This window comes from Coccinella septempunctata, chromosome 1, assembly GCF_907165205.1.
Source record: "Coccinella septempunctata chromosome 1, icCocSept1.1, whole genome shotgun sequence".
NCBI lineage: Eukaryota > Metazoa > Arthropoda > Insecta > Coleoptera > Coccinellidae > Coccinella > Coccinella septempunctata.
Window position 1 is genome coordinate 54,380,232 of NC_058189.1, and position 12,789 is coordinate 54,393,020.

Consider the following 12,789-nt stretch of genomic DNA (forward strand, 5'->3'; position numbering starts at 1 on the left):
TCTCTGACTCCCCATTCTTTCATATGGAAAATCATTTGGCTGAATTCCTGTACAGTTTTTTCCTTCGGCGTGATCTTGAAAAAATTCACTTGCATTTTCCAATTTCAGTTATACCAAAGTTTTATAACGCACAAAATTCATACCTATCTTCGTTATTGACGATTTAAAAAAAAAATGCTCAAAATCTCACAAACCGTTGTGTTGTTACCCAAGATATGGCTTACTCTGGAAGCTATCTAACGATGCAATCATATACTTGGTGTGCTATTTTATATAACAAAGAAATAATCTGTTTCCTGTATAACGTGAAGTTGCAGAGGTCTGAAGATATTTTAGGCAGAAAGTCCTTGTCGACAACCACAACATTCAAATTTTCAGCACCAAATTTTGATCTCCATAAAAATCTAATAAGTCATTGCGGTGAAACAACATATCTGGCACAACTCCTCAAATATGAAGTTGCGTTAATTAATAGTGACCTTTTCGAGCATTTTTCTACAAAGTAGTGAATAACAGAGATATTGATTTTGTGGATTTTTTTGCACACTTTAGAAGCAATTTATTTGATTCTATACAGACCATCTGCATGAGTTTCGCAAACATGATTTTTCAAATTTCATTTCCATTTACATGTTTCGAAAAGCAAAATCTTTGAAGATTTTCTGTCTACGTGCTTGAATCCGAAATTCCATTCTTTTAAATAATAATTCAAAAAGTTGCATCCACCTCAGAGTGCAATAAATTTTGTTACTATAAAATAAATTTTGTTACAACTTGTACCTACAGAACAAGAACCGTAAATCTAATTGGAATTCATATGGTGGGACGACTATTTGCTTCTTGAAATTTTTTTTTAAATTAATGGTTTCTCTTAACAGATTGGCCTATAAATATATGTATAAATAAATAAGAGAATGTTTATTGAAGACCCGAGAAATACCCTAATTGAAATTCCCATATTAACTAATTATTAACCACTCTAGTCAACGAAACTATAAATTTAAAAGGAGAAGCGTTCGTTAATTGAAAAAATACCTTTCCAATGAATATTAATCAGGTTCTATTGAAAAATTACCATGTTTTTCCTTTTAGATTTAATCAATCGGCGCCTATACGGTGCTCAAAAACAAATAGATGTTCATATTGTGACTATTCTACTCGAATCATTTGGAAATAGTTTGAATATCATTTCGGATTGATTTATAGATTTGAGAGAATGCTACCTGCTCCCTCATTTAGATCAGAATACATATCTCCACTGTATAATTTATTGGAATTCAGTGTATCATTTTCATCAATGAACTTCGAGAGGTCTTGTTACTATAAAGCGTATGAGTTATTTTATATTATACAGGATGAGACAACAGAATCGATTCTTATTAGCGAATAAGCTGAAATTATTTTCGACTTTATACAGTGCGCGTCAAAAATATGTAACAAATTCATTTTCTCAGAAAAAAAATAGGTATCTACTTGGCAACATAATCCTGAAAAAGGTCAATTTTTGTTTCACTTTCACCAAATTCTTATGCATTTTTGAAGGATTTTTGTTTCACCCTATGTTATCCCCATCAACCCTCTAAATTTTCTGAATAGAGAAAGTGAGTCATGTGGTACTTTTTCAGCAAGGTCTTTGTATCTTCTTTACAGGCCTGCAAAAATTTTCAAAAAAAAAGATTCTTGTGGTATGAGGATATGAGGAGGATAAATTTTCAGGAAAAATATTATACTCCCTCAGGTAGACAACATTTCGTCAAATTTATTGACATAATCAGGGCAAAACGATCAATGTAATTTCCTATGTTAAGCATATAGTCTGAACATCACCAAAACGACAAACCAGGATTTAATGAACAGTCACGGAATCATATTCATAACAACAACTACCTAATTTCGTCAATATCAACTCCACAGATTGCATGCTGAAATACAATCAGCCGCGAACGCAGAATTCCGAATTTCAACAGGATAAAAAATTGTTTCCATGCTGTCTGCACCAGTTGATAAACGATCATCGAGAATTCCCCCAAAATTCATCAAGAAGAAAAAAATAAACACGTGTTTTATCGTTTCCTTACAATCCATTTCAGGATGAAGAAGGGTAGTAAATTCGTTTTAATATTAGCTGGATGAAAAATGATCAGAATTTTTCTGCATAATAAGAGCACCAACTGAGAAGATAGAATAGGGAGGCTTTTCCCGAACGCGCGGAGCGCTGCAGGGTGGGGTGGTTATAAATTGAAAATGACAAATTTGTCATGATTTAATATGACGGCATTTGTTATTTCGCTTTAATTAATACGCCCAGTTTATTACGAATATTTTGAACGTCGCAACTGAAATTCGAGATTAAATGGCGGTCGTACATTTCGGTAATTTTGTTGAGGGGGAAGTTGTTTTTAAGCTCCGTTGGAAATACAGGCTGGGCAAAATTCGTTGTCGACTGAGGAGATCTCGAGAACCATAAGAGCTAGAAGAAAACGGATGACACATTTCCGAGATCTTTTTCAGAGAAACAAAGAAGGGTAAAAACCGTAGCCTCCTACGAATCTTCGTATTTGAGTTATCACCAAAAAATGAGATTTTGACGAGTTCGAAAAGATCTCAAAACTTTATTGTTTTTGAAGTTACAGATCTGAAACTCGAACCTTCTTTGGCACTTTTATACGTGGAATCTACTGACTAAAGATTTTTTTCCAATTCAAATATAACAAATTCAATAAAAGTTTGCATATAAAAAAACGAAAGTTCGCCTAATGATTCGAAATGAGAAAATATTTTGAGATCGTCAGTGGATTCTACGTAAAAAAGTGTAGAAGGTCCAAGTTTCAGATCTGTAACTTAAAGGACAAAAAAGTTATGAGAACTTTTCCAAAATCGTCAAAATCTCATTTTTTGGTAATAACTCAAAAACGAAGAATCGCAGGAGGCTACGTTTTTCACCATTCTCTGATTATCTGAAAAAGAGCTCGGAAATTTGTCATTTGGAATAGTCAGGAAAAAAGAGCTCGACAATGTGTCGTCCGTTTTCTTCTAGCCGTATAGTTTTCGAGATCCCATCAGTGGACAACGAGTTTTGACCATCCTGTACAGTTCGTCCTGGCAACGTTTTTAGTGAAAAATCACAATGAGTGAGCTTCCAATAAATAGTGATATACAGGGTGGGCAAAATTTGTTGTCTACTGAAGGGATCTCGAAAACTATAGCAGCTAGAAAAAAACGGACGACACATTCTCGAGCTTTTTTTCCTGACTATTCCAAATCTGAAAACAGATCCAGCCTAACGTTCATAGATTTAGAGTTATGAACGAAAATTGAGAAATTGTCATTTTCAATGAAGCTGAATAACTCGCTTCTTTGAAATCATATCCGAAATCTGTTGTTACATTCTACAGGCACTTTTTTATGAGGAATTCGAATATGATATTATTAAATTTTTTTATCCAGTCATTTTCGAGATACGACAGGGATTTCTGATTTTTCAAATATAAACTATAGTTGAAAATTCTTTCATCTTGCTGCAATTTTTTTTGCTGATTTCAAAAATGTATCATATGCTGTCGCTATTCCCATTAATGTTACACGATAAAAAAATTCAATTCTTTTCCTGTTTTTCGATTCTCTGTAGAATTGTAAGTAGGCTAACCATAGCAACCGTTAAATATGCATTATCTTTTGTGAACCTGAGGCTCTATGATCGGAACCACGGATTGCTGAATCAATATTTCGATGATTTATTCGTCACAACCGTTGACAGAAGTACCTATTTTTCATCATCCTACTTGGAAAAATTATAATCATAGTTAGCTATCGTATTTTATTTATATTACTGACTCTTTAAGTTTCTTTCATAAATAGAAAATCGATAATTGAATAAATTTTCTTCTTTAATAATCAGACGAAAGTTTTTTACTCTCTTTTAAAGGATATCGATATATAAAAGAAATAATTATTCGACAGTCGGTAATTCCTATCACAGAAGGTTTTTTTCACATTAGTATGAGGAGTTCACGTACCATAAGTCATTTTCAACGGTCGCTATGGTTACGCCAGCCTACTGCAAATTCAACAGTGAATCGAAAAGCAGGAAAAAGTATAAAATTCTTTTTCTTATGTCATATTCATGTGAATAGCGACATATAATACATTTTTGAAATCAGCAAAAAAATTGCAGCAAGATGAAAGAACTTCCAACTATAGTTTACATTCGAAAAATCAGAAATCCCTGTCGTATCTCGAAAATGACTGGATCAAAAAATTTAATAATATCATATTTGAATTCCTCATAAAAAAGTGTCTGTAGAATGTAATAATGGATTTCGAATACGAGTTCAAATAAGCGAGTTATTCAGCTTCATTGAAAACAACAATTTTTCAATTTTCGTTCATAACTCAAAATCTATGAACGTTAGGCTTGATCTGTTTTCAGTTTTGGATTAGTAAAGAAAAAAGAGCTCGAGAATGTGTTATCAGTTTTCTTCTAGCTCCAATAGTTCTCGAGATCCCTTCAGTAGACAACGAATTTTATCCACCCTGTACACCACACTTCGTAATAAATTGCACAATTGATTTCCTAAAATAAGAAAGAGTCCTTGTAATAGTGTCTTAATCCTGCAGTTCTGCAACTACAATCTCAAGACTGGAATGGTTATAAAGGAAAAAATAGTAAATCTATGAACATATTGTGTGAATTACTTCTTTTCCGCTTATTTCAATCTCTTCTCATCTTTCATACTTGGTACTTCCAAAATTACCGCCCTACTTCATCTTAAAACAAGTTATCCGATTACATACTTAACGTCCAATTTTTATTCACACTTCATAAAAGATCTCTCTCAATACCGCATTAAAAAAAAACACTCAGGGCAAGATTTGTTTATTCACCAAACCCACATTATCTGTGTTTGTTGACAAAGTGTAATATATCATATTTATGTGACTTGTCAAGGGAAAAAACAATACTTTCTTGTACGCCGAAGAGGAGTCTTTCAATAACAAGCCGAGTATGTGGAGGAAAGTCTGTGACAAGAACATATGGCCCTCCTTGTATGAAAGCTCATTCATAAGAAATGACTGCAATGATACATGTACCCACTGGGCGTAAATAACTGCTTGCAGGAATTTAAGATCGATACAGGACCATGTTCCTTATTGCACGCATCGGATTCGAGACGCCATGGCGATTTTCACAGCCGGAGTGACGATGATTAATGTGGACGCGATTTCTGGAACGTGTCGAATGGGTCTTTTCGAATTTGCGGCTAATAATAAATTTCAATTAGTTGATATTCTTCTTATTTTCATATTCTTGGTTTATTACTAGCCAGTTCTTATTTCTGACGCTATTTCAAACTTTGCATAATTATTTACACAACTTGTCAATCGGGAATTGGGAAAAAGATTATACAGTCTCGTTTACGAATTTTACGATTCCGAAAAACTAATGAAAAATCGATTAGCTCTGCGATTCGAGAAGATTTGAATCGATTCGGTATATACGAGGATGTATTGATATCTAGTAAGTCTAGACCAGTTCCATACATGAAAAAAAATATTACGTTACCATAGCAACGAACAATAACTCATTAGAACTGTCAGTGTGAAGTTTAAGGTCAAAAAAGTAAACCAGCAATAAATCAAAAGAAAGAAGATGTCCACCGAAATTGTGACAATCGAAAAATTGGAGTATCGAGCCATCATCAAGTACCTGTATTTAAAAGGGTTAAGTGGTAAGCAGATTTCCGAAGATATGCTTAATACCCTTGGTGATCAATGTCCTTCGTATGCGACCGGGAAAAATTGGACTGCGAGCTTCAAAAGAGGTAAATTTTCGATTGAAGATGAATACCGATCGGAAAGACCAGTTTCTGTGTCAGTCCCCGAAAATATCGATGCAGTTCATGACATGATTTTATCAGACCGTCGAATTGGGATAAAACGGATATCTGAAGCACTGAATATTTCATACGAACGCGTTCATTATACAGTTCCCGTCAATTTGGACCTGAGAAAAATTGCTGCAAAATGAATCCCCAAATGTTTGAATGTTGACCAAAAGGGTGCAAGGGTAGAAGCATCGCGTTCGATCTGTGCTCGATTTGAAAACAATGTAGACTTCTTGAACCAAATTGTTACTATGGATGAGACTTGGGTACATTTCTACGATCCAGAAACAAAGCAACAATCGATGGAATGGCGACACTCTGGTTCTCCAAGACCTAATAAGTTTCGTGTCTAAAAATCTGCTGGAAAAGTTACTGCTTCAGTTTTTTGGGATTGCCATGGAGTAATCATGATTGATTTTTTAGATAAGGGTAGAACAATAACCGGAGACTACTATTCAACATTACTCACCACTCTATAGGAAAAAATCAAAGAAAAAAGACGCGAAAAGCTATCCAAAGATGTTTTGTTTTTGCAGGACAACGCAAATGTTATGTCGCCAGGCAAAAAATTCGTGATTTAGGGTTTGAAGACAAGAAATTTTTCATCAAGACAAGAATTCTTGTCTTGATGACATAGCCCCTAGCCCTAGCCACGTCCGATGAAGGTAGATCTACCAGTAAAGGTAGAACTACTGGCTAGTATATTCTATCGAGATAACCAGAAGAACCCATTTATATAAACTAAACACAATAAGAATTTCTTCAGTTCGTCCTCGCAATTTTTCTACTGGCAAAATTCAGGGTTATCTAACTCCGCAAGTGGGGCATCTTGGCGAAAATGAAACATAGGGGTCTCCTAATTTGATATCGAGAATCTGTGAACAAATTTTTATGACACTTGTAGATAGGAGATATATTTGTACCGATGAAGATGTCTAAAACACTGGTGTGCACTTGTCACTTTTTGCAAGCATCGACATTTCAGCAAATCGGGGATATGGGATCAGTTTCGTGGCGGCGCCACCATGTCATTTGCTTCGTTCTATCCTTGTTCTGCCAATGGAAGTCCAATGACACTCTCTCGTTTTATTTTGTTTTGCGTTGATATCGAATATCGATCATGCAAAGAGTTCAAAATATGAACTGGCCCATTTTGTCAGCTGTTGAGGAATATTTGTGATTCACAGTTTAATTTTCGTTGTAAATCTGTCAATATTTTAACACTATCGAAGGGTTCAAAGGAGTTCTTACAATTCTTCTTCAAGATAATTTCTGTTTTACAAATTGTATCCATAATGAAGGAAATTCAATATGATTTAAATAAAACACAGTTTATTGGTCGAATATCGGTTGATAGGAACGGAATTTTCACTATACTCGTGAAAAATTTGTGAGGAACACACTCGAATAGATTAATGTATTTCTGTTTCTTAATACATGCTCACATCACATTACGTATTCCCAATGCAGTTCCTTTGAAATATTGCTGAAGTTGCCATAAAACTTAGCTATATCCGTCCCGAATGTTCGTTCATCTGATTTGGTTCAGCCTTAAATTCCAACAACACTGAATTTTCAGCTGTATTTCTTGATTGTCCATACAGAAAACTGAACCACATGTTGAATAAATGAATGTTATACACCCTTTCTCGAAACAAATACATTTTCACACACCAATAATCGCTTATAAATACAACATATTCGTAAGACGTAGGAAAGTACCTATTCAAATATCAATTAACAATGCTGTCAAATTCTAAACAGCTCTACCTACAGTGGGAAAAATGAAGCTGATCTGATATCCCTGACAAAAATGAAAACAAATTCGAATCAGTGAGTACAACATAGTTTTAGACATCTTAGTACTGGTCAATCAAAAGTAAACTTTTCGACAAAATGTGAGAAAAAATCAATTACCCGCAAACAATAGGTACCCACTGTAGAAATATCTGAGAAAATGAAAAATCCATTTCGTAAGAAAACATCTACTGTACTCCCTTAATTGCATGATATTATCCTGAAAATTTTTGAGGGAATAATCCTCACCATAAACTAATAGCGATTAATTAAAATGAATTGCTATTGCGGAAACTCCTGGGTAGCATATTGCGTTTTCCGTCTGGTTTCCTCTCCTTCATAGAATTACTTCTTCGTCCAGGAACTTTTAATTCCACCTCTCTGATATATTTATTAATTCAGCGCAAATGCCCTCTAAAATCTGGATCAATACTTCGCAGCCGAACTTCAACCCTTTGAAATTGTTTCCAAGATTGGTAATGGAGTTGGCACAAGTGTAGCTCAAAGGGCACCACCATGAAGGAGGCAAATAAACCTTTTGTGCCTATTTTCCACTTGCTTAAACCCAAGTTTGTTTAGTTTTATTATGAATTGGAATCTTTACGATTCATTCGTTGGAATCACAAACGAAAATTCATCATTTTGATCTGGGCCTTCCTGAAAGTTATGAATTTTCTTCCATATTTCGACCTTTTGAATCAAAGCCTGAAATATATTGACTTTGAATCCTGATACCCTGTATATGCACATGAAACTTGAAAATAATCCTTCTACTATTTCTAAAGCATAATCTATCAATTCTACAACGATTTGCTTGGATAATATTTATGCTTACGATGATCCCATATTCTCACAAGAATTTGGATAATAAATCAAATTTATATCTATACAGGGTGTCTGTACACAAATGCGAAGGACTAAGGGAGATGTGCAGATGAGCAGAGGTAGTTCCTATAATTTTTTTTCGAAATCGACCTCCCTTACAAGATACAGCTTTTGGAAGGCGATGACGAGTTGACAGTTTTAATTTTTTTTTTACGGATTCTAAAAACGCTGAGTCATATAACTAGGTATACAAAATATGAAGCATTAAGTAGATGTTACTAACACATTTTTTTTAGATCTAGGGGTTAGGGATTAGGGGTTGAAAATAACAACCCGTTATGATTTTCCTTCAAAAATTGTTTTCATGGGATTGATTTTCGAAATATAAAATAAAATTATGGTTTTCCATTCAATTCTGGAGGAAAAAGTCTCTTCCAAATTTCGATACAGTCGATACTTTTCTCGGAATAAATAACAACTTACAAGCAGTTCTTATTACTGTTCATTCCATTTCATCGTATAAGAATCCATAGAATGGAATACCTACCGCTAAAATACATGCATCAACTCTCTACCTCATAGATCTTCGTATACCGCTTATAAGTTTTTATTTATTCCGAGAAAACTATCGACTGTATCGAAATTTTGCAAGAAACATCTTTTCTCCAGAATTGAATGGGAAACTATAAATGAATTTTATTTTTTGAAAATCTATCCTACGAATACAATTTTTGAAGGAAAATAATAAGGGGTTGTTATTTCCAACCCCTAATAATAATGTTATGAAATCTAAAAAAATTGTGTTAGTAACATCTACTTAGTGCTTCATGTTATGTATAGTTTTATGACTCAGTGTTTTTTAGAACCCCTAAAAATTAAAAACTGTCAACTCGTCATCGCCTTCCAAGGGCTGTATCTTGGAAGGGAGGTCGATTTCGAAAAAAAATTATAGGAACTACGACTGCTTATTTTCATCTCCCTAAGCCCTTCGCATTTGTTTACAGACACCCTGTATAGGTTGATAAACGTAAGTATACCCGGTGCCTTCATCCTTCAGGACGATTGACGTAGATTGTAGAAGTTTTGGAAAAACTAGCGTTAATATTGGGCTGAAAATTTGTACCGAGAGGTTTTAAACACTGATCTATTCCACTTAAATATGTTCATGAAAGAGCAATTGCCGGTTAGATATACCGGAAACAGCGTATTACTTTTCAATGTCAAACGGCCCAGCCAGTATTTTATTATGGCACCTTATGAGAGTCCATTTGAAGAAAATTTCAACAATATGCCACACTTGAGTTATGAATTTAACTAATTTCGTCCTATCCCAATTATTGAAAACCTCTGCTTTTTGTTTTTGTTTGGGTCATCACTGCACACATCGCAGTAACGAAAATTCATTAAATTCAAATGGGAACCTATATTATGTAGACAGGGTGTCCCGGATAAGATGGGAGACATTTTAATGTGAGATAGAGAACACCAAGACTATAGCGAAAAACACCCATATGTACTCGTAGTATCTAGGATTTCTATATTCTGATTTACAGGATGTTTATCAAATTTGAATGGAAATTAAAACCACTTTATCTCCTGAAAGGAATCATCGATCATCTAAATTTTCAATGAAGATAATTTTCATGAGGTTCCAGAAAAGTGCAATCAAATATCATTCCATTTGCAGAACCGTATTACATAAATTTGGACAGTTCACACCACCCTGTACAATGAATTTCATGATTTCCTCGATATCTGCTTAAACTGTAAGATTCTTTCATTCAATTCGCCAAATAATAGGTATTGCATGGCATATTGCCAAGGACGTTTTCTTGATAGAGATAATAATTTTTTTCTCTCGTGTCTATATTCAACATCCTTATATCTCACAACGAAGTGAATTTTGAATCTTTATGAATTCAATCAATTGCATATTCATTATTGAATGTTAATTTCAGTTTTCATTTAATCGAATACAACAGTTTTCTGAACTCAAGGATGGTTTTTAAGTAATTTAATTAGCAAAAATAAACTACAAAGTGATGAATAAGAAATAGGTAAAATAAAACAAAAACTAAGCGGCTCTCAATGTCTGTTCAGAATGAAGGCCTTCCATCTTAATACATTTCTCAGTTCTTTTATATTGGATGGCCTTCATTTCGAAAAGTCAATTAGAGCCGCTTAGTTTTTGTTTTGTTTTACCTATTTCTTATCCATCACTTTATAGTCCATTCTATATTGTCTATACACAATTTTTGGTAAGCTGACTCATTTTAATGACTTCTAACTCTTGTCAAAAAAAGCTTCACCTTTGAAAACACCCTGTTTATGGTCGATTAGGGATGACAAAGAACAATAATTGAAAATTGAATATGGGATTAGTCTTGTTTGCCCCATCTTGCGGGAAACTACGTACTCAAAAACATTTTAAATAACTTTGTTTGGTCCGAGTATGATGAGATTTTTTTTCCTGAGGTATAGCACATACGGTTTTTGAGATACGGATTGACGCAAGGGCGAGTACAATCGCGCAAAGCTCAGACTCAGTACAATTTACATGTTCTGTTTCAATATTATGGTAGGTTTATGCTGAATTCCTAAGAACTAAGACTTGAGAAATGACGGCGATGATGTGAAGCCATCTACCAATTAGTTTGGTTTATTTGTTAGGTCTTAGTTCTTAAGAACTCTGCATACACCCACTCGTTATAATCGAAGAATATTTCGAAGACATTGAAAGTATTTTTTCTGCTTTCCTTCTCGTTGCAACGTTCTCCCTTGTTGCATTAATTACTGCAAGTCCTGTGTTGATGGGATGCGAACACAAAAAACGCAGACCTGCACAATGGAGAGAAAATCGATTCGTTTCATAAATAGATTATTCCTCTCTCCGAATCATTATTTCGTCGTCATGCTTTCACGAAGATATAAATTCCGCAACCTCCGCAGGTGCTTCCCTACAAAAAATCGCATTGTAATATCGCCATCCGCTCCATTCATTCGTAAGATACGTTCCTCCCCGTTGAGCTGCAGGAAGAAGAAAAAATTCTGGAACAATCATCCGCAGTTAATCGCCAAGAAAAACCAATACCATTGAAATGAGATCTGGCGTCGAGAGTTTCTTGCCTCTTCAACGAGGAGCTGGTTTCAGGTTGGGAACAAGTTGCCGGTTGACCAGGTGCTCTCTCTAACGACGCACATAAAATAGGGCTTTAAAAACCACCAAAAGTCCATGGCCGCCGCCTTTGTTGGATTCACGTTCGCATATAATGCGATCAGGCGCATGGGATGGTTTTAATCTTCTCACACATAATACCCTCGGAAATCCTTGTCAACTCATTAAACAGCTCGTTCTTGAATGGATTTGTCAAAGGTGGCATGAATGGAACAGTCTCATATTATTACGACTCAATAAAAGGCTGCTTGGAAGTCGGAACCTCTGCTGCTGAAGACAATGGGACTGACGTTGCTAAAAAAAATCTCACATATAAGTGAGAGGTCTGAAAAACTTATACGACAGCTGTGGACACGAAAGAAAGAAACTTCACGCATTTCAATTAACGGATTTTAGACGTGTCTGTACAGGGTGTTCACTGAAGGTGCGACAAAATGCATGTAAGGTGATCCTAAAATATAAATAAGGAACATGGGTTCAAATAGTCTGGGGTAAAAATGATTCTAACATCGCAGTTTGCTTTGAACTATTCTTTGCTGATCTTCACTAGAGAGTTCTATACAGGTTGTTTTAAAAGGTGAGGCTAGAAGGTAGAACTCATCAAAATAAGTCGTTTAACCAAAAATTGTCTATATAAAATATCCAAGATAGCTGAGATATAACCCCTAGAAGTTCGACAAAATTTCATTGAATTGCAAGTAACGGACCGTGGAAAGTAACTCCGGCATCGCTAAAACGAAACAAAACATAAACATATGGCTGGACAATGAATGGTTCAGTACCAAGTTCATCGGATTATATGCATCGGGTCACTTTTGAGAGAATCATAATTGTTGTATTGTGCAATGTAGGGTGAAAACAAATGTAGAAAATCGAGGCAGTTTCTTGAAAGTGCTTATGTTAGTTATGTTATGTTAGTCATAACATCACCATCATTATGATGGTGATGTTTCCCCATTTCATCCCATTTTTACTACGATTGTTGGAATGTTCGAACAAGAAGATTGTGATTCCCATTGCGTAAAAATTCGTGAATAATTTAGACGAAGTTTATTGGTGAGATTTTGAAGTATTATTCTATATTTTTCACTTGTGTCCTAAGTCTCG

General features: G+C 34.8%; 1 protein-coding gene across 1 annotated transcript in view; it reads left to right on the forward strand.

Annotated features, from left to right (window-relative positions):
• Positions 1 to 12,789, forward strand: part of LOC123318264 (discoidin domain-containing receptor 2-like) — a 70,018-nt gene that overhangs the window by 39,210 nt on the left and 18,019 nt on the right. The window lies entirely within an intron of this gene.